We start from the raw sequence: 24987 nt of genomic DNA on the forward strand, positions 1-24987 counted from the left end.
TCTAAGCCAGAACGTTCCGTCGCTGCAGATCACCGGGCCCCCTCTGCCTTCGGCGTTGTCGGGGACTTGAGTGCCATCCCTGCTCCTTGCGTTGACACTCTTCAATGCAACGCTTGTGCCATACCTTGCCTTGGCTTCTCACTTATTATACATCAATTAATTTTGATCTGTTTTCTTGTACATCCACTTATAATTCCAAGTGACGTACCTTTTACAATGATGTACTTTTTTTTCAATTTCTATGTAAAACGTAACTGTCTCTGTGCTGCTGTGAATTCTTTTAATGAGACGGCGGGCTCGTCAAGCTGTCGAAAGACAGCTTTTATTCACCGCTCCTCTGTCTGTTTTCGAAATGGACAAAATAAAGTTGATTGATCGCATTACTGATTGATCTAGTCATTCACCGGCCAGCGTTCGGTACTCGAGCGCTCACTTTCCACGCGCACGCCCTCGAAAATGGCGTACGCTGCTTTTCTTCCACGGCTCTCTGGCGACTGCGGCGTGACACAATGAGCAAATTAATGTTGTCAAATAACAATGAAGACAGAGTGGTACTTTCTAGCTCACTGTTGTACGATTATGTTCCGATTATGCAGACGACCGTGGGAGAGTTACGAATTCAGCTGTCCCTCATCACTCCTTATTAGGGTTACCAACCATCCCGGATTTTGTGGGACTGTCCAGACTTTTCATACAGCGTCCCGGGTCCTGCGCCGTCTCTACCGGGACAGCTATATGTCCTGGATTTGTTCCGGACCGTCCCGTTAGAAATTTTTTACGTGATACAATGCACGCCGAACAGCGCGCGTCACGCTACGGAACATGTAGTTCGCACGAATCTCACGCGCGAAGCAATGTTGCGGTGGCTAGCGGTGGCTGCGAGGGGCTTTAGCCACTTTAGCTGAACTTCCGCGTCTAGTGCGACAATTTTTACGAGTACATTGAGGGAGTGTTGCGAGCTGCACGTGGCCAGCTGAAGTACCACTTCAAGAGGCCGCAAGAGTGAAGAAACAATGGATTTGTCTGGAAGATACCGCAATAAGGAAAACTGATTTCGCTGGCGCCCTATCTTAGTGTACGCACCTCTCCCCCCACCTTCCCGACTACCTTCATTGGAGAGTTGGTAACCCCACCCCTCATTTATGCAGTACGAAAGAGGGGGATTGATCGATGCCTCGTTTCTTTGTTAGACACAACCCGATGAAAGCAACGGACAGTGAAGCCAGCGAAGGTATGAGGACATTATTAGAAATTAAAATGGCGGAAAAAAAGTTGGCGCAGCTACGCCCCAGTGGTGCGAAGACTGCAAACAGCGGAGCTGGGGACCTAGCCCTGCTCCTTTACCTCATCCTCAGTCCACTTCCCTTTCCCATCCCCTTACTGTATTGCGGTATACAAGCCTATGCTATGCTTTACCCTCTCCCCTCCTTTGTTCTCTCCTCCTCACCCTCACTTCCCTTTCACACTCCGTTGCTATTCTATACTATACGATACATGGCTATACAGAGCTTTCTTTTTCTCTCTCTCTCTGTTTCTATCCCTTTCTCTGTCTTTCCTTCTGCCTCTTTCTTTCTCTCTCTCTCTGTGTTTCTCTTCTTTCTGTCTTACGTTCTTTCTATCTTTCTTTCTCTTTCTATCTTTTTCTCGTTCTCTCGAGCATAGCAACGCAATCATATATGGTTTTCCTAAATGCTTGTTCGACTACCGTGCCTAATAGCCGAGTGGTTACGACGCTCGCCTTCGGGCCGTGAGTTCCCGGGTTCGAATCCCGTCTCGCCAAGAAACTTTATTTAGTTTTAATTATTTCTTATTCTCCTCTTCTCCACTTCTCATCTCCGCTCCCCCTCCTTTCTTTATCTCCTCTCCGCTTTGCCGAGCAGACTTTGCGCTTAACGCTCGCCTCCGTCCCCCTTCCAGGCTTCTTGCCTCAGCACTCGTGAGGATTTACACGGTCCCACCCCAGGCTCCAACCTACTTACCCACCGCTCTCCATCACTATCTTTCACTCCGCTCTCTCCCTCCACTCTGATGGCTTTCCCTCGCACTTGCTGTACACGGTAGTGGAGCTTCCTGCGGCGCATACCCGCCCTAGTTTTTGCGGACGTCACGCAGAATTTTGCGAAGCTTAAATAGCTCCGCTGTTAAAATCAACTTGCCGCAGGTTGGGACCGAACCTACAACCTTCGGATAACGCGTCCGACGCTCTACCAAATGAGCTACAGCGGTGGTTGCTTTTCCATCCACTTTATTGGGTATTCACGCATATGTTTATGTAATCCTGCGAGTGTTAGCCGGCGCCGCTCGCAGCCGTCACGGCGAGTGTGGAACACTCTTTTCTTGCCACCTGGGGTCACGTAGCACGTGACGTTATTGCAAGCTGGAAGCTAACCAATCAACCTAGGCATACTACCTAAGGCATCAAGTCTGCCAAAACGAGACCCTCGCTATGAATGAAGGAAACGGCGGGAGGGGGGGGGGGATGATTGAGGACTCTTTTCTTTGCTAGACACAACCTAGTGGCTGTGTGCTTAGAAAAAGGATCGACGATTGAGAGTACTCTATGTACTCTACAACTGGAGAGGCTCACCCTAAAGGCGTACGCTTTTCGCATCTTGCGTACTGTCGATGGAGCCAAACCAGAGTCCACACCTAGCTTAAGTCATCCTGAAAAACCTCCGTGCTCGATCTGGTTACATTGCACAATTCTGCTGGCTATCCACGCCGCTTTACTCATAACCTACATAATACAATGCACTGCAAAAAGGAAATTAAGTTTTCATTTCATTCTTTAACCAAACGACTGCAAGATTAAAAAAGAATGCCTGGAATGGTGCCGTTTAAACCTTTGCTGCTGATTGCTGACCAGGCAAGGGGCAGGTTCAACAAAAAATTACACCATCTCCCGCTAAAGGGGACCGTGAGGCGATGCGAAGCCGGAGCACTTGCACGATCGCGTTCCGTTGGCTTTCGTTGGGCATGCTACCGACCTCGCGTCGTGGAACGCGAAGAGGGACGCTACGCGCGTTATATCTTCCATCTAGCCTGGCCGTTAATTCTCACAGGGCGAGCGGGGAACGCGGTCGACAGGCGGGCGAGAGGGGGGCAGCGTAGGAGTGGGGAGAGAAGGGGAGGGGACGCGCATGCGCTCGAGCTCATCGCGGCGTTGCGCAGGAGAGAATTTCGGCATGTCTAGCCCGCGTTTCAGAGGAAGAGTGGAAAGGGGGAGGGGAGAGGGGAAGTGGAGAGGGAAAGTGGAGAGGGGGAAGGGAGAGCGAAAGTGGAGAGGGTGAGTGGAGAGGAGGTGTGCGGAGAGGGTATGCGCATGCGCAGTAAGGGTGGTCACGCCGCACATCACCACCACCACCGGATTGAGCTCCGCCTTAAGATACTTCGCATCTAACAGAACCACTGGTAGTCATAGCCAAGGAGGTTAAACCCTCTTGGTCATTCGCCGGTCACACGGCCGCACGATTAAAAAAACATCGTGGCCTGTTGTTTCATCTTTGGTTGCGTCGCGTTGAAACAAATGGGCACAAGCGGGAACGCTGTGTTGACAGCTTCGTCCGCGTTGGCGCTACAGTAGACGTGCAACCCCGCACGTTTAGAACAACAAATAGATAACAGACGAGGATGGTGACATGCGCGAGACATTGTATCCCGCCATATATGGCATGCCGAGGAGCCGCTGCGATTCATGGTGTCTTCTCTCTCTTTCTCTCTACCTCTATCTTTATAACTCCCCCCATCATTTTACACAGTGTAGGGTAGTACATCGTTTCTTCTAAAGTGGTTAACATCCCTGCCTTTCCTTTCTCTCCTGTACCTTCCTTCCTTGAACGATAGCAAGAGATGTCAACATCGGGTACCACAAATTTTCGCATGGCACTGAATAGTGTTAAAAGTCCAAATGATGAAATGAGAGATCTTGATGAACCTTGAGATCAAATGATGAAATGAGATATCCGAAGAAAACAATGCATACAGAGGAATGTTGATGACCTGATTGCCAATAATGTTTTCCAAGAATTCAAGGCTCCCAAAGAAAGCCCGCAGCACAAGCACTCGTGCTTTCTTTCAATAACTTTGGTGCGGCCCGTCTTGTGGCGCCACAGCGGCAACAGGCTCAACTACGCATCTCCCGCCTCTTTCGGGGCACGCAACAGGCCGCACCGTTTGTTTAGGGGCGAAGCACCTTATGGTCCCGGCGTGTCGGCGTTCATCGTTGTCTGCTGTCGTGACGGTCCATTTGCTTGAGCGCAAGACAGGGCGCCACCGCCTCGGCGCTCGCCGTGTGGCGAGAGAGAGCGAACGGCGCGCGTTGACTATGGAAAGGCTCTTTCTGCGATGAACGCTGAATTCTGGCACACTACAGCGCAAAAAACACAACGGACGGAACACGAACGACAACGACGAGCGCTGAACCACCAGCTCACAAGGAACGCGAACGCGCCCTCGCCCGCGAGAGACAACGCCGACACAGGCAGCGTCTGCTAGCGAGTTTCTTGATTGAAGAAATCGACTGTTCGCGCTGCACAACCGTTCATCGGGCACATCGTATATATAGGCACTGGATCTTGACCTGCATTGTAGTGCCGGTGGGAGATTTCTCTTGTACGTAGTTCAACAATAAAAGTTCGCAGCGTGCACGTTGACTAAAAGCGGACTGCGGGTCTCTGTGTCTAATCTTTCTTCCGTGTCTCATTGCCCATTAGCAGTAATTTTGCTGTGGTAAACACCGGCGCACACTGCATGCTTCGCCCCTCTACAGGTTTCACGTTAATGGAGCTGAAACACCCTATCCTACACGCCTCGCCCCTCCCCAATTTTTCGTTTTTTTTTATCGAGCGGCTGTGGTCATGGCAAGGAATGAATGAATGAGGGCGAAACGTATGTTACGTGCGCCCATGTAACATGGGTCGACCACTGAAGCCTACGAAACTGACAGGGTCCCCTTATGCATTCTCTTAAGACGACTAGAAGATCTAAAGCAAAGTAGCGATTTGGGCAGTTGGTATAGCTTCATCATAAAGTGGCGCACACACACGAAGACAGAAAAATCACAGCATATCCACGTGGTGAATGATGATGAGTGGGGCGAAGCGAACTCGCGCTGCAGCACGGCGATGGCATTGGCGCGAGCGTGGCCCTTCTGGATGGAAGATATTGTGACTAGATTGTTTGAGAACCACAATCTGTCGCACACACCGCAAGTATGGCCGCAACTGTTATCGAGGAAGTCCCGCTGGAAGCGCGCGTCGGCGCCTTCGGGCAGAGCCCGCCTGATGCGTTTTGCAGCCACTTCACGTGCTCGCACAGCCTTGGGCTCTGCGTGCCGGTACGCGCGCTTTCTCGCCGCTTCACGGTCCTTCACATTTTGAAGATCCGATTCGCGCCGCAGCCGTGCAGCTTCGGCCTCGCGGGCTCGAACGGCGGGGTCTTCGCGCCGCAGCCGTGCAGCTTGTCGAGCAGCTTCGGCCTCGCAGGCTCGAACGGCGGGGTCTTCGCGCCGCAGCCGTGCAGCTTGTCGAGCAGCTTCGGCCTCGCGGGCTCGAACGGCGGGGTCTTCGCGCCACAGCCGTGCAGCTTGTCGAGCAGCTTCGGCCTCGCGCGCTCGAACGGCGGGGCCTTCTCGCCGCAGCCGCGCAGCTTGTCGAGTAGCTTCGGCCGCGCGGGCTCGAACGGCGGGGTCTTCTCGCCGCAGCCGTGCAGCGTGTCGAGCAGCTTCGGCTCCGCGGGCTCGAACGGCGGAATCTGCTTCGCGGCGTCGACGTGCAGCTTCGGCCTTGCGGGCTCTCACCTCAGGATTCTGTCTGCGAGCGCGCGCTGCCGCCGCCTTCCGTGCCCTTTGTTCCCTCAGCCTTGTCTTCCATCTGGCGACTCTGAGATAAAGAGAAAGCGTGCCAAGAGGGAGCCTCATGGCGCGTTACTTCTGAAATGTTGTCTTCGGGTGTCGTTGAAAACACGAGACGTAGTAAAGAAGAAAGAACGCCACACAGGCGAACACGCACGAGAGTCTCACTCGTCAACGTCGTCTTCTTCTTCTACTGCATACCAGAACGCGCGCAGTAAAGAAGAAAGAATGCCACACAGGTGAACACGCACGAGAGTCTCACTCGTCAACGTTGTCTTCTTCTTCTACTGCATACCAGAACGCGCGCAGTAAAGAAGAAAGAATGCCACACAGGTGAACACGCACGAGAGTCTCACTCGTCAACGTCGTCTTCTTCTTCTACTGCATACCAGAACGCGCGCAGTAAAGAAGAAAGAATGCCACACAGGTGAACACGCACGAGAGTCTCACTCGTCAACGTTGTCTTCTTCTTCTACTGCATACCAGAACGCGCGCTTCTCACGAACTAGAGGTGGCTACTACAACACTACAAACAAACGGAGGATGGACAGACCCACGGCATAAGGAGCTTCGTCCCTAAAAAGAAAGAAACCGACTACACGAGCGCCGACTATAAACTGAAAACTTTATTCAACATAGCAACATATATTCACTATAGCAGATCGTCACATGATTGAATGAAAAAGGGAATTTTGAGAGCTCGTTTGTTTGCTTGACACATCCTTAATGAAAAGCAGCAGATAATGAAGTCAAGGAAGGTATAGGCGATGCTAATTGTACTGTTTTAAGTGTATTGTAGTAATTGTGATGTGGATGTGAAGAAAATAAAGTGGACGAAAAGACAACTTGCCGCCGGCAGGGACCGAACCTGCAACGCCAGCTGGCAGCTGGCACGGAAAGAATGCTCCACAATTGCTGCCATGGCTACGAGCAGCGCTGCCTAACGCTCCCAGGTTTGAATGCACATAAATACCCGATATAACTAGACGAGAGTACGACCGCCGCCGTGGCTCAATTGGTAGAGCATCGGGCGCGTTATCCGAAGGTTGCAGATTCGGTCCTTGTCGACGGCGTCAACTTTGGTTTCTTCACATCTATCTCACAATTACTACGATACACTTAAAACAGTAAAATTAACGTTCACTATATCTCCCTTTGCTTCATTATCTGCTGCTTTCTCATTAAGCTTGTATCATCACATGGCGCAACATATGCGTATAGGCTACAAACAGGGGCGTAGCCAGAAATTTTTTTCGGGGGGGTTCAACCATACTTTATGCATGTTCGTGCGTGCGTTTGTATGTGTGCATGCCTATATACGCAAGCAAAACTGAAAAATTTCGGGGGGGGTTTGAACCCCCCCAACCCCCCCCTTGGCTACGCCCCTGGCTACAAACTAGTGACGGCTCGCGCGACGTCAGCAGTAACATCAAAATCCATATCCTAAGTGCCATCTAAAATCCTAATCTTATATTCTAGAAGGTTAAGTGAGGTCTGGCTGATTCAACGCCTTCCCCCTTGTTGATGTGAAACTCTTCCAAAATTTCCCTGACCGTGCGATCTTGATGTCTGTATAAACACTTGTGTCAGTGAAGACAGGATAACAATTGCACTTCCTACAGTGGGCAGCCAAGTGAGCATGATAATTTTTCTTTAGCGCCGTTCCGTGTTCTCTGAGCCTCGTGTTAACGCACCGGCCGTTTTGCTGAGGTAAGAGGCACCACGTGACAAAGGAATTTTGCACACTGCGTTCGAGGGCCAAGGAATAAAACGCTTTTCATCTTCATGACTAATGCCACACCCTCCTTGTATTTTGTTACCTTTGTCTATATATTCGCCCCGAGATCGGGCTACAGGTGGCAGCACGGTCGCCGCGCTAGTGTGGATAGGCGACCGGCGGCGTGTATGCAATTATACGCAGCGGCGGTTCGTTGTGAGCGGCTTGAACTGATCGTCGGCGAATAAAACGCGTTGACTGCAGCGATCTGGTAATATTTACGTTCTCCATTGCCGAATTGATGCAAGAAGGCCACCGAACGTTACTATTACTTGCGAGAGAAGCGCAACCTGCCAATGAATTGATGCAAGAAGGCCACCGAACGTTACTATTACTTGCGAGAGAAGCGCAACCTGCCAATGAACGGGATGCTCCTCGGTGACAGTCTGCGGTTTTGCACTTTATGACATTTTTTTGCTGTTTTATTTCAATGTGTTTAGCTGGTGTCCCGCCTACTACGCAGTGCTGTTGCGCGACTGAACTAATTACACATTTACTTCTTGCTTATCTGGCTACCGAATATCAATCTGTGCACTGTGTACTCGAATACGCACCCGTATTTTTTTTTTCTTATTCAGCTCTCCATGATATGTAGGACAGTTGATAAGAAATTTAGTCAGGAAATCTACGTGGCTGACAGCGCTTTAGCACCATGAAGATCTTTCACACGTACGCGCTTGATTTTATTCCAGTAACAGTGTAAAAAGGAAACAGTTGAGCACAGAGATTTCTGCGATTCATTACCTGCATGACAATGATGCAACAAAGGACTGGTTAATTTATGGGACAAAAGTGAGTTGTTTCTTTCTCTTTTTTTCAAGACAATGTTGCTCACTGCCTTCATCAATTTATAGCAAGGTCGCACAAAAGCTCAAGATAAAGTAAAAACAAAAAAAGAGATAAGGTTTTGCGTGAAATTACAACGATATGATTGTAAGGCACGCTGCATATGTAAATTATTTTTGACCATCTGGGTTCTGTAACGCGAACCTAAATCAAAGTACACCAGTGTTTTAGCGAAAACAGCGCCCGGCAACTCAGTTTTTTCACTTCGGTGTCATTCCATTTTTTGTTTTTTTAGGGGATTATTTAAGTACCGAATAGTCTCACTCTGTAGTGGGACCAAGACCGTACAATAAAAGCACAACTCAAGCGGAACTAAAGCTTGTCACGTAACTGATAAAAGATGGTCACACAATTATACATCAAGCAACAAGTGTGACACGCAAGTGCATGGCTTAGAGCCTTGTTTTTGTTTACCACTGAGTCGCTAAAGCGCTGCGTTCACACGATAGCCAATGCTCCTCATGTTTAGGACGACGCCAACTACATTTTACGATGTGCTTGAACCACAAAGCGGCACCCACACTGAAATGATCCTGGCGAAGGCAGGGTACGAAGACCACACAGAGCACTCTCGACAACTGCACTCACCGATCTTTTTACAATGCATATACAGCCTAGAAAGGCCAAATGCTTGTGTACATCGTGGTAGGTACACATACAAGCATTGAAGACTGCGCTAACACAACAGAGAAACTGTCCTTTGAAGACATGCATGACGTGCGTGCCTATGCAAACACGCCGCGGCTAGCAGATGACGCAGGGAGCTATCCACACAAGGCGCGCTTCAGCCACTAGCCGCCAGGCGGCGACTCCGCTCGATCTCGGGGCGAATAGACCTTCATTGCACAACAGCGCTACTGGCCTTAAGAGGCGCAGAGAATACCACCTTAACCTCAAATCGCGTTGCCACATTCTTAAGACCGTGCGGCATTTTGTGCACATACGGAATAAGTGCAAAGTGCTTCTTGTTCTGTCTCCTCTGTCTACACGATCTTTTTTTCTTTTGAGACTTGACCCATTTCATTAGTTTTATCGCAGTCATTCTCAGGACAGAATCAGAATAATCTGCCGCTTTCAATCGGTTGACCTGATTTAAAAAGCTTTCTACTGTGTCATGACAAGAGCGGGTTGTGCAGCGCGCAAACAAGCGAAGGCCGTCCCATTTTCGATCAGTTTTGAATGTCCGGAACCATAATGTAGTTGCGGCTGATATGATTCATCAAACTGATTCATCAACCACAGTCGTGTTTTTTAAATTTTTTTTTCCAAGTTTCATAAAAAGAATAAGTGAAAAAAGAAATAGAGCCAGGGCTCTATTTATTTCTTTTGAAGGTGGAACTGTATAAAGTGTATGAGTATAAACTGGTTCAGCTTCTATGAATGCGCCCACCAAAAATGTCGATTAATCGATTCATCGAGAAAAAAAAAAAAAAAGACTCCCCGTTACGGATTCATCCATTAATGTTCAAGGCGGTGAACGATGAATGGTTAATCGATTAGAAAGATTAACTTACAATACTTACTTCATGGTTGACCCTGGAGCTGCTGCTTCCAGGCACTGCCGCTAGGTTGCGAGCGCTCGGTATACGAATCGCAACAGGCGACAGCTGAGTGCTGTTAATTACCTTTAGCGCTTTATTTACGTAGACGTGCAGCCCTTGCTTGGGCCTCTTTTATTTTCACTTGTGTGTATAGTCTTCATATGGACTTTAGTGCGCAGTCAGTTGTGTAACAAAATAAGCTTTTTTTTTTCTTTTTCTGGAAACTTCACGATGTCCCGCACCCGAGGCGTGACAGTCCTTTCCGGGAACGGTTTAAAAATTGCCAAACGTTGTCTGAACCGAAATGAGAGGGCATTATTGCACATGTTACGGCTATACCTACAGCGTCGACTAAGGCGCTCGAGGTCGCGGGCTCGAATCCAGGCCTCGGCGGCTGCAATTTGATGGGGGCGACATACATAAAACCCCGCGTACTTGGATTTCGATGGGCGTAGAGAACGCTAGGTGGCCAAAAAGCAATGCCGAGGCCCCCACAACAATGTGACTAATAATAATAATAATAATAATAATAATAATAATAATAATAATAATAATAATAATAATAATAATAATAATAATAATAATAATAATAATAATTATTATTATTATTATTATTATTATTATTATTATTAGCATCGACTAAGGACGTGAACTGGGACGACGGGCACGAAGCTGAATCTTATAGGAGGCGACGCTGTTTATTACCAAACTCAATCTGTATTCTAAGATTGGAAGCTGCACTCCTTTGATCTAAATGTCATCCTTGAGTATCGAGAATGTCACCTACAAATTGATAATATAATTAAATATACCGTATCTTTCTTCATCGCTACATTGTTCGCCCGAGTACATCTTCCATCAATTTTCCTTTCATGTAGGGCGTCCAAAAAAAAAAAGATTTTTTTTTTTAATAGGGTGTGTACTTTCTCTCTAGGTTTAATTGCAGGCCTCGCAGCTTTTCAATTCATAAGGCTCGTCTAACATTACTCGTGAAAATATTGTCATTTAAAAACGAACGAATGAGAATTAATGGCGCGCGTAGCAACGCCAGAATGCGTAGAGCCATGTAAAAATGTTGCCGCGCCATGCGTCGCTGAGAATACCTGCGGACGAGCCAGGAGATGGCCTGGCCCCGCCTGTTCTGCCTACGCGCGGGATTATAAAAGATTCGACCCTCCTGCGGACAACAGACGCGTCTGTGTGACCCAAAAAACACGTTAGATAAAAGGATGGACAGGTGCGAAAAAAAAAGAAAGGAAAAGAAACCGGCGTGTCGTATTTTGTAGCCAGGATTGTTCGGGGACACAAGAGCTTACGAAACCACGCGCTCGAGCTTGTGCATGGCTACAGGTATAATGCCGCTTCGTCGTGTGCAGGCACGGCGGTACAGCACAGGAATGTCGTGATGGGGCTCGTGCTTAAGCTATTCAGTGCCAGGTATATAGGACGGCTCGGCCGCACCGTCCGCGTTAACTCAATTTCCCCCAGGCCGCAACAGGACAGTGGACCAGAGGAATTCAGCCTCTTTCGTCTACTGCGGCAGTTTCGGATGCGCCTTGCTCCTTTTTTATGTACCATTTCTTAATCTCCGTTCTCGTTTCGCGCACAAGGTGTCGCGTCTGTTCGGCGCTGACAAAAAGCAAAGCTAAAGAAAAAAACATTAAGGCAGCTCGCACTAGTGTGGTAATGAAGTGCGGAGCTGCGCTGCCTTCCTGCTCTCCATTTTTCTCTCTCTTTCTTTCTATCTCTTTCTTTCTCTTTACGTCTTTCTTGTCTCTGTTTATTTCTGCTTCTTTCTTTCTCTCTCCGTATATTGCTTTCTCTTTCTGGCGCTTTCTATCTATCTTTCTCTTTCTTCCCTTTCTCTCTCTCTCTCTATTTCTAGCTTCCTCTTTATTTTTATCTCTTTCTCTGTCGTTCTTTTATTCCGTCTGTCTCTCTCTTTCTTTCTTTTTCTGCATCGCTCTTTGTTCTTTCTACCTATTTTTTGTCTCTTTCTTTCTCTGTATTTCTATGTTGTTTGGTCTTTCTTTCTTTCTTTCTTTCTTTCTTTCTTTGTTTCTTTCTTTCTTTCTTTCTATTTCCTTCTCTCTCTTTTTCTCCCTTTCGTTCTCCCTCTGACCCCCCTTCGGGGGTTGTCTCATCGGGGTTCTCCAGGACAAAATAAAGTTCATTTCATCATCATCATCTGAGATAGTTCTCTCAACCATCAGAGTTATTGCATCCCACGCCGGACATATCGGCGCACGTGTTCTGGGAGCGAAGCGTAAGACGAAGAAGAGGACGAAGGAAGATCGTGCCGTTTGATGATGATGATAATTTTTTTTTCGCGGCTAACGGGGCTTGTCCCAGCTTAAACAGCTTAGCTGTTAAAACCATGGCCTATACGGAGTGTTGCCATAGAAGAAAGAATTAAAAGAAAAGCTTTTTCACTGGCCAAAATATTAGGCCCATGGCCACGACAGGTCCACTACAAAATGATGAAAGTCCTTCAACGCTTCTTTGAAGACACTGTTATTTGTGATGAGTACCGGCTTAACTAAATCGCGTGTGTGCATTGGGCTTGTGTGTCCCTAAGCAGAGTCGTTCAATACTTTTCATCTGATCAGGAAACTCCCGCTGATGTTTCATACAGGGACAAAAGTGGAAGCCAGAGGCGCTGCCGTGAGTAAAAGGCGGCCCAGCTGCCGCGTTTAGAAATGCACTCGCGAGTTTGCATGGCTGTTCCCTAAGAAAAAAAAAACCGCAGACACTTTTAAATGCGAAGCATTTCTTAGCGAACCTCAGGCACTTTGGGCGTTTCTATCTACGTATCTATCTATCTATCTATCTAGCCGCTTACGTCTGGGCGGTCTCCTGGTCGTCTCCGTAACTTCTAATATACCAAAATTCGCATAGCAGGGGATCAGTGTATGGTGAATGCGATTCACTGGTCGTGGCATGAATAACGCAAAATACCTGTCGCGTACGTCACGAAACCCTTTCTCTCAGTCACGCGTGGCACATACCCGCATACCAGAGTTTAAGTTATGCGGGTATGTGCCACAGGTGATACAAAGTCTCAACCAACACAATAAACGCAAACACGCATATTGACACGCAAGGAAAGTGATAATACTAATCATTCTTGTGACTTTAATTTTGACCATCTGGTATTCTTTAGCGTGCACCGAGATCGCACAGTACACGGGCATCTAGCGTTTTGCATTCATCACAATGCGACCGCCGCGGCCGGGATCGAACCCGTGACCTTCGTGTCAGCAGCCGAACACCGTAACCGCTACACCACCGTGGCGGACACAAGGAAAGTGATGAAGCTGAAGACAGACAACCCTTGAAGACGCTCAACTACCATGCACTCGTTCACGAGGTCCGCAACGTGGACCACGTCGATTACCGAAGAGCCGGGGTCAATGCTTCCTACAATAAATCTGCCGAGAGAACCAGGCCTCTCATATTACAGGTGGCTTCAACATTGACTTATCAAGACCCAACAAGGCCTGGTCTTTATACTGCGTGAAAGACGGCTTGGATGTGGACAGGGCAGCAAAAGACCTCGCTGCCACGTTCAGGACAGGAGGCGTCATAGATCATTTCATCGTAAGGGGCATCCAGGATTTCCACCAGCTGTGCTATACCTCAGACTTCACTACACTTAGACCCCTCGTAGCCGCGATCACGAACGGATCCGACTAACAAGTCCGGTCCACCTGCTGGTGCTCACTGATCACGGTGATAATGACCTTGTTTAAGAACTGTCAAGAACCCCTTTTACACATACACACGGGTTCGTGAAACGTGCGTGCGTTCCCATCATAACAAATAAGTATAAGCATAACAACTATAACGCAACTGTAACGACTGCAACTGGGACTGTACCGTACGTGCAGTGCGCCTGCATGTGCCACTTGGCTGTGTGTATTTCAAGGGGAACTTTGCTGAATGAAGCTTAGTTGCGAGTAACGCCTGTCCTGTGCATTCGTGTTTCTTCTTTGTGCTGTTCGGATTCGCGCTATTCAGTATTGAAGAATATAAGCACTACATATCAGCTTACCGCGTCTGGTGATGGTAACACCCGTGTTGCTGTTGGCATCGTTACGCAACTGTAAACAACTAGTTATATAAAACATATGCGACTCTTTTGCATATGAGTGTCTTTATACCACTTCCCCCTTTCTCTAGCGTCATTCCGTAACGTTTCGCTCAACATAAAAAATTATGGCAGAATCAGAATACCGCGCATGCTTCGCATAACATTGATTCCCACGGTACGTGGGATCTGCCGAATTTTTTTTCGTTGTGTCCGCAAACATATGGTAGCAGTGGTGAGTGTCAAACAAATAATATAGCAAGCGAGTTGTTTACTCGCTGAAGTCACTTTAGCAATGGTGCGTCCAAGGCTGCCCATCAAGAGATGCAGTTTCGCTTATGCTCATACCTACACCTACGTTTCTTGAACCCGATGTGTTTTAAATGCGAAGCATTTCTTAGCGAACCTCAGGCACTTTGGGCGTTTCTATCTATCTATCTATCTATCTATCTATCTATCTATCTATCTATCTATCTATCTATCTATCTATCTATCTATCTATCTATCTATCTATCTATCTATCTATCTATCTATCTATCTATCTATCTATCTATCTATCTATCTATCTATCTATCTATCTATCTATCTATCTATCTATCTATCTATCTATCTATCTATCTATCTATCTATCTATCTATCTATCTATCTATCTATCTATTCTATCTATCTATCTATCTATCTATCTATCTATCTATCTATCTATCCTATCTATCTATCTACATATCTATCTATCTATCTATCTATCTATCTATCTATCTATCTATCTATCTATCTATCTATCTATCTATCCGTCTGTCTGTCTGTCTGTCTGTCTGTCTGTCTGTCTGTCTGTCTGTCTGTCTGTCTGTCTGTCTGTCTGTCTGTCTGTCTGTCTGTCTGTCTGTCTGTCTGTCTGTCTGTCTGTCTGTCTGTCCAGCCGCCTACGTCTTGGCGCTCTCCTGGTCGTCTCCATAACTTATAGTATACCAAAACTGGCACAACAGGGGATCAGTGTATGACGAACACGATTCACTGGTCATGACATGAATAACGCAAAATACCTGTCGCATACGTCATGAAACTCTTTCTCTCAGTCACGTGTGGCACATATCCGCATATCAGAGAGAGAGAAAGAGTAGAGGAAGGCAGGGAGGTTAACCAGAAGTTTGTATCCGGTATGCTACCCTGCACTGGGGTTGGAGAACAGGGGGTTGAAAGCGAGAGAGAGAAAATAAATAATAAGGGAAAAAAAGTCACAGTTTCGCCTAAAAGGCGAAGCAATGAATGCGATAGCAAGAAATTGGAATGCCACAGGAAGAACGGCAAGCAGCTGGAACTTTGCTGCGCACTGCTCAAACACAAAGGACGCAGGAAAATAAAACACACAAGACGAGTGCGAACTAACAACTGTCACAGCTCAACACTTGCAGCGCTGCTGAGGCACATAGAAGAACTCATGAAAATAACACGCAGGTATACATAGGACGAGCGCGACCTGTCACGGTTGTCTTTTCAACTAACCCCTTCTTTGGCTCTTCAAGCTAGCAGATAACTCCTTTCGCAAACGCAGCCGCTGCAGCGAGCAATGTGCCATTCGTGTGGTTTATAGCTTCAACGCAAACTTTGCTGAAAGAACAAGACGTACAAAACTCCCCCTCAAGAGATAATCGCGCGAGCACGGTCGACCACACCCTGTATGTAAAACTACAAGTTGATGGCGCACATCCCAACGCTGGCGAAACGTTAGAAAGTTTTAGAACTGGGGACCCAAGAAGTTTGCGAGCGGCCAGGAAGCATGCGCAGAACGCAAGCCACTCTTGGACTCTTGCGCTCATGTTGTCCCAAAACCCTGCAGCGCCTTCATTTGGGCGACAAACAAAACCGCAGAGCGCGCGACCTCAAGAAAAGAAATAAAGGCAGCGCTTGGCAGTGGCACGTGAAGCCGCGGCTCGCGTTCTCTACGAGTGTCGATTGTAGTCACTAAGATACAACGTCATTTGGTTCTAGTTGGGTTGGTAGTACATATTCCTGAGCAGGCCCGTAGCCAGTGGGAAGGGGGGGGGAGGGTACCCCCCCCCCCGAAATTTTTATGATACATGGTGTTTTACCGAAAATAAATGTTCAAAATAGGCGTTTTTCTCAGAGTCAAGGCTTTCAGCAAGTGCCCCCCCCCCCCCCCCCCGAAAAAAATTCCTGGCTACGGGCCTGTTCCTGAGGCTAAAATTACAGCGCAAACGCACTTCTTTGTCCTTCTTACTTCTTCTTTATTTCTATCAAACTAGAGCACGTGCCGGAGTGGAGCGAGCGCCGCATGCTACAATTGGCTATGCTATATGTGGTTTTGCCGGCGTTAGTGTCATCATCAAGGCGCTCGAAGACCAAGAGGAAGAAGACTTCTCCATCGCGAGCGTGCGCTGAGATTGTTATACTTTACCTGCGTAACGTGCGTATGTATTCTACCGTTAGTATCCAGGAGACCGAATGAGGCATGGCGTAATTGTCTAAAGCAGCAAGCTGCGTAGCGAGGGTTCGCAGGTTTGAAACCGCGGTCGAGCGCATCTGGATTTTAAAGACGATAGTCTTTCTTGGGGAACTTAAACGCAAAAATCTTGGTCTGTCTGTCTTTCTGTCTGTCTTTCTGTTTGTCGGCACGTCCCTCGATTCAGCCACTCGGCCAAAGTTGAACCACTTGCCCAAGGGCCAGCCGTCTTGAACTGGTACGGCTGTTCATACTTGTGAAGGTTGTCGATCAAAAAGTAAATATCATGCATATCTGAGGTGCAACATCACTAGGTAAGTATTAGGTGGCGTGTTCCTTTAATAGAAAATGCATACATACGTAATTTTAAGGACCCTAGTTTCTTAAGCTGCGCTGAAAATGCATAAGAATGGAAGCTTGAGCGAGTTGGTATGCGTTCATCTTTGTTGAAACAGCGCTCACTAGACGACGACGAAGTAAAAGAAGGCACAGGACAGGTAGCGCCTGTCCTGTGCCTTCTTTTACTTCGTCGTCGTCTAGTGAGCGCTGTTTCAACAAAGCTGAAAATGCGACTGCGCTGAAATTTGCCTTCCTCCGTGCCCTTCGCACGAGCTCATTGTTGTGTTTCGGTTTCGGTTCTGTTGCACTGTACGAATGCCATGGGTTGGTGTTGAAAAACTTTAGTTTTGAGAAGGCCAAGAAGGTGAAAAAAAATATTTAAAAAATGAAAAAGCAGCGTTGTGGGCGGCCTTCAGGCTGCCGGTTGTGGGCGCCGCTCTGGCGTTCCTGTTTTACCCAGGCGACGTGTAAATAAAAGAGTGTGTGGAGAGTACTCGTTGAGTGCGGACGTTTCCCTGCTTCAGCGCTTCGCGCCAAACCGCGTTTTCGGGCTGGCTGGCGTCCCCGCCGGTCGCGTTGGTCACCGCCGGTCTTCGCCTGCTGCTGCGCCGGGACTACCAGCACGCAACACAGCACTCATGTTTCCCGACGTATTGCCAGATGGCGTCCATATCTCACACAGCGCCTCTTCTATCGTCTTTACACGACATTTGCAGCGAAGCACGCAGATACGCGGCCAATTTTATTTTCTTCTGAATAATTTTTATTTCTTGCTTTTATTTATATAGACGTACATATACATATCCGGGGCATGACGGCGACGGCAAAAATCCGCCAAGAGTGTTCCTATAATTGCTATCGCAATATAAAAAAACAATCACAACCACACACACACGAGAGCGTTCCGCTTAGAGGCGCTCTGACAGGCCAGTGGATCGCAGGAAGGCTAGTAGTGCTTGTAAAGCCTTCTTCCGCGACGTTATGTCCGGACGATGGCGTAGTAGTCTTTCTTCTGATAGGGACTGGTCGTCCAACTTGTTGAAAGCATGGCAAAGAGATTGTCTCTGTGTGCTATCAGAGTCCGTGTTATGCGGGTATGTGCCACAGGTGATGCAGAGTCTCAACCAACACAGTAACGGTGAACACACTCATTGACACGCAAGGAGAGTGATAATAATAATAATTGTTGGGGTTTTATGTCCCAAAACGACGATATGATTATGAGAGACGCCATAGTGAACAGCTCCGCAAATTTTGACCATCTGGTCTTCTTTAACGGGCACCGAGATCGCACAGTACACGGGCATCTAGCATTTTGCCTCAATCGAAATGCGACCGCCGCGGCCGGGATTGAACCCGGGACCTTCGGGTCAGCAGCAGAGAACCGTAACCGCTACACCACCGCGGCCGACGCAAGGGAAGGGAGGGAGCTGAAGACAGAACACCCTTAGATGACGCTCAAGTACCATCCACTCGTCCGCGTGGTCAGCAAGATGGACTACGTGGATTACAACAAAAAACCGGGGTGAATGCTTCCGTACAATAAATATGCCGGGAGAACCAGGCCTCTCATCATTACCGGTGACTTCAACATTGACTTATCAAGACCCAACAACGCCTGGTCCTTATACTGCGTGAAAGACGGCTTGGATGTAGACAGGGCATCAAAAGACCTCGCTGCCACGTCCAGGACAGGAGGCATCATAGATCATTTCATCGTAAGAGGAATCCAAGATTTCCGCCAGCTGCACTATACCTCGCACTTCACTACAATTAGACCCCTCGTAGCCGCGATCACCAACGGATCCGACAACAAGTCCGGTCCAGCCGCTGGTGCTCACTGATCACTGTGATCGTGACCTTGTTCAAGAGCTGTCAAGAACCCCTCATACACATACACACAGATTCGTGAAACGTGAGTGCGTTCTCCGTCATACGGACAAGTATAAGCATAACAACTGTAACGCAATTGTATCAACTGCAACTGTTGCGCCTGCGCGTGCCATTCGGCTGCACACCATATATCTAGGGAAACTTTCCTAAATGAATCTTAGTTGCCAGTAACACCTGTCCTGGGCATCTGCAACACGTGTCCCTTCTTTCTACAGTTCGGATTCGCGCTATCTAATATTGAAGAATATTAGCACTACATATCAGCTTACCACGTCTGCGTCTGGTGTTGGTAACACCCGTGTTGCTGTTGGCATCGTTACGCATCTGTAAACAAATGGTTATATAATACATATGCGACTTTTCAACATATGAGTGTGCGTATACCACTTTCACATTTCTCTAGCGTCATTCCGTAACGTTTCGTTCAATGTGAAAAATTACGCCACAGTCACCATCCCGCGCATGCTTCGCATAATATCGATTCCCACGCTAAGTGGGATCTGCCAAATTTTTTAAAGGTCTAGCTTAAGTTGTGTATTGCGCCATGAATTAGCCTAGTTGACCCACAATTTAGCGTCGCTCGCGCAGGAACTTATAGTGAAACCTATCGCTCGCTGGAAGTCTGCGACGCTCGTCCACCTGCTAATTGACCATTTATTCTGTAGCTGCCCCGGAAAAATTTCCTGTGCAAAACAAACAGGTGTGAACGTAAAGCCATCTTTATATATGCAGAAGCAGCAGTTAACTGCGCGTGCTAGATCTAGGCAGTATTTACGACTTCCGAATGAAAGTTCCTGCATTTACGCATACAGTTTTCAAACAGAGGAATCCGAGCTACGAGAATTTTTCCTTCGTTCATTCATATTTAGTATCGGAGTGGCCATCAGTCAAAGGTCGGCGCTCGAATAATATTTCCGGCATCAAGATCTGTCTCGAACGCTCGAACGTACTTAAATTCATACGTCACCAATATTTTAACTCTGTGTTTGCTGGCCGCTCAAGCGGCGATGCCATTTCATCACAGACCTGTGTGAGTGGAGAGCAAATGGAAGATATTGTTTTTGATCAGCGGGGCATCCAGAAATTGTTAGAGAATTTATGTGCCTCAAAGGCCGCTGGTCTGGACGGCCTACAATCTGCTTTACTTTCTATGTGCGTACGTTCTGTATCAAAATACTTGTTTGTTATCTTCTCAAAGTCACTGAGTGAAAGTGTCTTGCCGGATGATTGGAAACTTGGTTACGTTGTGCCAGTGCACAAGTCTGGCCCGCGCAGCATTGCGTCAAACTACCGGCCGATCTCACTCGCTCGCATCAGCTGTAAAATTCTAGAACACATACTCTTTACAAACATTATGAATCACCTGAAAAATTAATCCTTATTATCGCCTCAGCAACATAGATTTCGACCTGGGTTTTCTTGTGTTACACAGTTGACAGAATTCACACATGATTTGGCTAGTGCACTGGATAACGGGTGTACTGTTGAGTGTTTGTACTTGGATTTCCGTAAACCGTTTGATTTAGTATCTCATTCATTACTCATTCAGAAGCTGAACTGGTACAACATAAACTCTTCTGTTATCGAATGGATCAAAGCATATTTGAACTTCAGACGGCAGATGGTAATCTTAAATGGAATGCAGTCCGATCAAGAGGATGTTACTTCAGGTGTGCTGCAAGGGTCAGTGCTGGGGCCGTTTCTTTTTCTTATCTGCATGAATGACATCTGTTGTGGTATTTCCTCCAGTCTACGAATGTTCGCAGATGACTGCGTATAATACAGAGATATTCATACTGTAGATGATCGCACTGCGCTACAGAACGATTTGGATTTGATTAGCACCTGGTGTAATACGTGGCGCATGGACATAAACGTGAAAAAAAATTTGTTTACATGTGCTTCACTAGAAAAAAATGCTGTAATGATTTTGGTTACACTATTAATGCAGAAAAACTGGCAAAAGTGCTCGACCATAAGTATCTCGGAGTTTATTTTACTGCAGAATTATTCTGGCGTCATCATATCGAGTATCTCACGTGCAAGGCTTAAAGTGTTCTAGGTTTTCTCAGAAGAAATGCAAGAAATTTGCCTATTGCCGCAAAAGAGCTCTTGTATAAAGCCAATGTTAGACCAATACTTGAATACGCTTGTTGCGTTTGGGACCCTTGGCAGCAGGTGGACATTCAAAGGATGGGAAGAATTCAAAATTTATCTGTGAGATTTGTTCATGCCAATTATACCCGCCACTTTAGCGTGACCAGTGCAAAGGAAAGCCTTGGATGGGAGTCACTGCAGCAGAGCAGGCAATACTTAAGGTTAAACATTTTTCACAGTATATTCCATAACAACACTGGTATAAACCGGGATTTTTACTTGCACAATCCTGATTACGTCTCACCCCGTCTTGATCATGCCAACAAGATAAAGGAGGTAAGATGTAGGACGAACTATTTCAGGGTCGCGTTTTTTCACAGAACAATTCGCGAGTGGAACAAACTGCCTCATGACATTGCCACTGTTATCTCCCCTGAAGCATATGACATTGCCACTGTTATCTCCCCTGAAGCATTTGCTTCCTCTCTTCAGAACTGGTATTGTCAATAGTCATCGTGATCCCCTGAGGGGTTTTTGCTTGTGTATTTTTCGTATACTAAAAATGTTTTGCTGTTTTGCTTTTTTTTGTCCATTTGGCTACTTGCCACAGCACATTTGTTCAATTACCTGCTTTTGGTTGGCTGTGTTTGTATTGTACTCCCCCCACTATAATGCCTATAATGCCGAAATGCGCTGTGGATATTGTAATAAATAAATTCAAAGGAGGGCGTGGGTTCGATTCCCGGCCCCCGCTGCCGCACTTCGATGGCGGCGAAATTCAAAGAACAGCCGGGGATTTAGATTTAGGTGCACGTTAAAAAAAGCCCAGGCGGTCAAAATTAAGCCGCCGTCCCCCATTACGGCGTGCGTCATACTCATGTCATGGTTTTGACACGTAAAATATCCATACGATTCAAACGAGGTCTCGGTAGTATCTTGTCGCAGGTTGGCTCTCTTCCACATGTCGCGTAGTTCGGCTTCGGCTGGTAACACAAGACCAATACGTCGACGCCCTTATATCCCGAGCGGCAGCCTTGCACACAGCAAGTGTTGAACATCGCTGCTATGGCAGTAGTGTGGAAGCTTAGGCGCGTTGGTAATTCTCTGCAATATAAAGAAAGCGCAAAATCAAGGGGACAAGAGAGACCGAAACAGAGGCGCTGTGTTTGAGTGAGTCTTGCCTTGCGCGGGAATCACCATACGCTGTGTCCGAGTTTATGTTAACTACTTGAGCTGCCACAAAGGTTTAATCATGAATCGTGATGATAGACGTCAGTCGGCGGAATGTAGATGTGCCACCGGAATCAACGCAGGTGCGTCCACATCAATCGGTGCTATAGCCGCCAAACACCATCAGACATTGTGCAAGCTCTCATTTATCATTTTACAATGAACATTGGACTGCTTTTGTAAAGACAGGTTTCACTTTTGTCTTATACCTATTCCTTTGACAGAGGGATAAACCATGTTTTTTTTAGGATTTGTGAACAACCATACCGGCTGTGGTGAATCTGGGGTGCTCCGCAAGGAACTTAATGTCATGAAGTGCTAGTGCCATAGAAAGAGTTCACGATTTACATTGCGATGTAGTGAGAGCGTGAAGATGTCCCAAATAATGTGTTTAGAAAAATGTTTTGTATCAACATTCAAGCGATTGTACCTGTCTATAGAGCCAAACGCAACAAGAACTGCAAATATATGTTGTAGTGAAAAGACTGCGTGAAGGTTCTGGTTAGATCAGTGGTTTTGTCACTACATTTAAGTATGATATGGGCGAGACTTAGCATAAGCACGTAAGGCGAAAATGCTTTACGCTCGCTTCATATCCTTTTGACTAAGATATCTCTTCTTAAGATAATATACCGAACGTTCTCGTGAAGACTACCAAATCATCGACGCAGAGGCAGGTTGCGGTGAAAGAAATACAAGAACGCGGGGCAACACGCCGCGTCACTAGTGGTCACTAGCATCTGGAACGCTAATAGGGAGCATTCTAGCTACGCAACGCCGCGGTGCGGCGTCTGCAGGCGCTGTATGAACTTTTTCCATAACGTTACACTGGAGTTTCATGAACAGTTGAAACGTATTGATAGACCGTGGCCTAACATTAGAGGGCTGTTAAAACGAGAACTATTGAACTTATAGGAGAACAATATATATATTGTGATGAAGAAGAAGTGCACCCTGAAGAGCTAGCTACACAGTCGTATCGTCAGCGCTACACAGGAGCGGCTCGTGCTGAACGTTGTTGCTGTTTGCGCTGGCTAGGCTTACGGTTCTACACTGTCATATTACAGTTTCTCTTGTCCACGCCGTGTCTCAGCTCTTTATTATAATTGGTGGAGGTTGCTAGGTCTTCTGACAATCCTGGAGTTGCGCAACCGGACTCTACCTGCCGCCATGACCACCGAAACTCACACAAGCCCGCCGCTACCTGCTCCGCAGGCCACCGCATGCTCCGGCGCGGTTCGTCAGCGGGACCCTCCAATATTCAGCGGCACTGATGACCACGACGTCGACGACTGGCTGTCTACCTATGAACTTGTGAGTGTCCTCAACAAATGGGACGACGCCATGAAACTGGCCACTGTCGGTATTTACCTCGCCGGCATTGCTCACTTGTGGCTTCGGAACCATCAATCCGACGTTCCCACCTGGACCGCGTTCAAGGCTAAGTTCAGCGAAGTCTTCGGCCGTCCTGCTGTCCGCAAGCTTCGCGCGGAACAGCGCCTGCAGTCGCGCTCTCAACAACCTGGCGAGACCTTTACCAGCTATATTGAGGACGTCATCGACCTGTGCAAACGCGTCGATGCGACCATGGCCGAGGCGGACAGAATCAAGCACATCTTGAAGGGCATCGACGAGGACGCATTCCAGATGCTGATTTCGAAGGGCCCGGGTACTGTCGCCCAAGTCATTGAGCTGTGCCAAAGCTATGACGAGCACCGCCGGCAACGCCTCGTCACCCGCCGCCCTGTCCAACATCAGGAATCGTTGTCCGGCTTAACTCCCTCGCAAGATCCCGTACTTCTCTCGCAGATTCAAGCTTTTGTGCGCGAGGAAGTTGCTCGCCAGCTCTCACTAATCCCCAAAGCGAAGTACGCCGCTCAATCCCGCACTACAACGCCTCATACAAGACCAAGTGTCTGAGGTTCTTCCACCAGAGCTGCCGCCACCAGTCACCGCACCGTTGACGTACGCCGAAGCAGCAGCACGACCACGACCACAGACGTTCCGCGTGCCGCCTCCGTTGTCTACTCCTGCTTACGCCACGATGCCGCCACGACCTCCGGTCCATCGGGTCGCCAATCCTTGGCGCACAGCCGACAATCGGCCAATCTGCTTTTCATGCGGTCTACCCGGGCACGTTGCACGCCTGTGCCGCCGCCGACCACTACATTCACGTGACGACCCCCGCGCACCTGATTACAGCCACACGTTCTCCTACGCTTCAGACCGCGAGTTGCCCCTTCCACGACCAAGCCTTCGACCAGCTTCTGACCGTCGTTCTTCTCCTCGTCGTCGCTCGCTCTCCCCGATGCGTCGACGTCCATCTGCAACCGACACGGAAAACTAAATGGCGCAGTTCCCGAGGCAAGAACTGCGTCATCGTCGCAAAGTACAAGCCCTCTTCTTCCGCCGCCGAATGTTATCAATGCCGTTCTCGAAGGTGTATCTGTTCTTGCTCTCATCGATACGGGTGCCGCAATATCTGTCATAACCGAAAAATTGTGCCGCTCAATCCGAAAACTGACGACCCCCTTCTACGGTCCGTCTCTTCGCACTGCCACAGCACAGCCCGTCCAGCCTGTTGCGGCGTGTACTGCCAGACTCATCATTGAAGAAGTACCCTACACAGTCGAGTTCGTCGTACTTCCGCACTGTTCTCACGATATTATTTTAGGTTGGGATTTTCTGTCCCGTCACCAAGCCGTCATCGATTGCGCCCGTGCAGAAGTCGCCTTCTCATCTCTTGCCGATGCTTTACCTGCTGGCGATCACCTTTCCTGCGCGAAGTTGGTCATCACCGACGACACCCAGATCCCTCCGCACGCTACTGTCTTGGCACCTGTGTCATGTTCCGCTGCCTCCGAA

At 47.9% G+C, this 24987-nt stretch overlaps 1 protein-coding gene across 1 annotated transcript in view; it reads right to left on the minus strand.

Moving 5' to 3' along the window:
• The window catches only part of LOC119394219 (uncharacterized), a 273711-nt gene extending 249547 nt beyond the window's left edge, over positions 1-24164 (minus strand). The window contains exon 1 of the mRNA XM_049415712.1: positions 24154-24164. The gene's annotated coding sequence lies outside the window, so the exon portion shown is untranslated. The remainder of the gene's footprint in view (positions 1-24153) is intronic.
• Positions 24165-24987: the final 823 nt, after the last annotated feature.

The sequence above is a fragment of the Rhipicephalus sanguineus genome, chromosome 5 (assembly GCF_013339695.2).
Source record: "Rhipicephalus sanguineus isolate Rsan-2018 chromosome 5, BIME_Rsan_1.4, whole genome shotgun sequence".
Taxonomy (NCBI): domain Eukaryota; kingdom Metazoa; phylum Arthropoda; class Arachnida; order Ixodida; family Ixodidae; genus Rhipicephalus; species Rhipicephalus sanguineus.